The sequence below is a fragment of the Microtus ochrogaster genome, chromosome 15 (genome assembly GCF_000317375.1).
Source record: "Microtus ochrogaster isolate Prairie Vole_2 chromosome 15, MicOch1.0, whole genome shotgun sequence".
Classification (NCBI taxonomy): Eukaryota; Metazoa; Chordata; class Mammalia; order Rodentia; family Cricetidae; genus Microtus; species Microtus ochrogaster.
This window is the reverse complement of record NC_022017.1, coordinates 38,596,371-38,598,789: the sequence shown is the minus strand read 5'-3', so window position 1 is coordinate 38,598,789 and position 2,419 is coordinate 38,596,371. Positions and strand designations below refer to the sequence as shown.

The 2,419-nt window shown below is 35.4% G+C and overlaps 1 protein-coding gene across 5 annotated transcripts in view; it reads right to left on the bottom strand.

The window, feature by feature from the left end:
* Positions 1-2,419, bottom strand: part of Fam49b (family with sequence similarity 49 member B) — a 132,124-nt gene that overhangs the window by 36,954 nt on the left and 92,751 nt on the right. For all 5 annotated transcript variants that reach the window (XM_005354553.2, XM_013348942.2, XM_026782488.1 and 2 more), the window contains one exon: positions 2,108-2,146. The gene's annotated coding sequence lies outside the window, so the exon portion shown is untranslated. The remainder of the gene's footprint in view (positions 1-2,107; positions 2,147-2,419) is intronic.

Here is a 2,419-nt window from a genome sequence, read left to right as displayed (position 1 = left end):
TCAGACTTGAGAGGGAGGGGGAGAGAAGTGGGGGGAGGGCGGGAGAAGTGGGAGGCTGGGAGGAGGCGGAATTTTTTTTCTCAATAAAAAAAAATTAAAAAAAAAACTAATTTAAAAAAAGAATCTTCAGCAGGAAGATGTTTTGCAAAAATGACCGTCACAGGACATAGGAGCTAGAATGTCCTTACCTAGTACTCAGAGGTCTTTCCTAGGTCTGACATAATCTGGGAAGTTAGCACAGTGAAACGGTTCCCCCTGTTGTTACACCTAAAGCTTAAAAATCGTTCTCCTACATATAACTCCTCCACGCTCATCGTAATCAAACAAAATACAAAAACAAAAAGCATTTTTTCTCTGCTCAGGAATATAATCTTTAAGATATGTACCTGAATAATCTTCTACACTTATGCATTGTTACCTTTTATAATGCCAATAAGACTCTGGCAGAGGCACTTCATTATATTTTGCCAAAAAGGTGGTAATACAAAGAAAATGTATTTTTAAAATTATATCAGCTTTAAAAATACTGTTTTACTTCATTTGAAGAGTAAAAACAAACGCCTGGGTAAATTTTATTTTATTTGAGGCAGGATTCAATATGTAGCCCAGGTTAACCTCAAACTCCAAAGCATTTAAAGTAACAATGTAAATTTGCTGGTGGGTTGGTTTGTCTTTTTTAAAGGCAGATTTACATACAATTTTTTTTAAAAAGTATTTTCCCTTTTTTCCCCTTGAAATAGGGTTTATCTGTAGCTTTGGAGCCTGTCCTGGAACTCGCTCTGTAGACCAGGCTGGCCTCGAACTCACAGAGATCCACCTGTCTTTGCCTCCCAAGTACTGGGATTAAAAGCATGTGCCACCACCACCCAACAAAAAAGTATTTCCCTTGTAAAATAAAATTTTAAATGGTTTAAAGCCATTACAAGAACAATTATTTTAAGCATACATCATAAAAACTTAACAAAAATTGCTATTACATATTATAGCTTTTAAAATTTCATAAGCATAAGTGAGAAATATTTATGTAAGCCAAAATTGAACTAACTTATTGCTTTAATATTTCTACCATTAAGTCCAAAGTTGCTTGTAGGGATAAAGGAGAAAAGAACACAAATGAGAAAGGATAAAAACACGCACACAAAGGGTGTGTGAAATGATGAGGAAAAACTCAACTCCTCAATCTTAGGAAAGGGAACTAAGAACTATACAAATTCAGTGATTTAGGCCAAACCAGCAATTGGTGGAACAGTGAAGTTTCCTTTAAAAAACCTGAAATTGCAGTTTTGGGGAACATCTTTAAAATGGAGTAATAAGGCAGGAGCACACTTATAGAAAGAACTCAGTACCTCCACAACACAAATGAAGTCAAATACCCAATCCTGGCTCCTTCAAAAAAAATCAATGCTGGTGGTGCTTTTGTAATCAAGCAAACTGCCATAGACCTGCCATTCCCTAAAATGCCTACCAAATGCTCTTTTCCAGAAATTACTGTTTCTGTTGTTACTTCTAACATTTTAAAAACATGTTTACTTAATCATCACTATTTACTTAGTATGTATGTGTACATGTACACATGCATGTTTGAGTGGTCAGAAGACAACTTGATACAATCAGTCGTCTGCTTCCCCTACTAGGTTCTGAGACTCCAACTCAGGTTTCAGACTCATGGGAAGTACTTTCTTTCACCTGCTGTGCCATCTCACTAAAATCTTTCAACACTTTTTTTTTAAAGGACTGAAACTAACAAGACAGAATTCTTATTTAAGATAATGTATAAAAGCATCCTCCTTTCTAGTTCCCAATACAGAGGTACTTCTATCCATCAATTTTACAGCTTACAGATAAACAACAGAGAAAGGAATCTAAAGAAAAACATACACCTCTCCTATTAGAAAGACAGAAAGAGTTGTAAGTAAAAGTTTTTAATAGTTCACATGTTCACCATTACTCCCTATTCTAAGCCAAAAATCATAGTATTATCTAAATATACTTTAGTAATTCAGTATAAAAAGAATTTTCCTAAATTACATTTTTCAATATAGTTTATATTTAAATAATTTTTACTTATGTTTCATTCAATAATCATTTTTTCCAAAGACATATTTACCTTCAGCCAGTGCTGGTGATTCTGTCCTTGTCCTTCTATCTGTTTAAAGAAAAAAAGGGAAGAGAGTCTAAAACATCATTATACTTTCAAATAAATCATTACAGCTAACTTCAACCATAAGTACCCTGAGTTCCCCACACCCACATAAAGAGTGGAGCATGGCAGTACATCCCTTATCACCCAGAATCAGAAGAGAGGGAACACAGAGACAGATTGCCCCAAGGTCACCAGCCAGCCTACCCAAAATAGACTCTGACACACTCTCTCTCTCTCTCTCTCTCTCTCTCTCTCTCTCTCTCTCTCTCTCTCTCT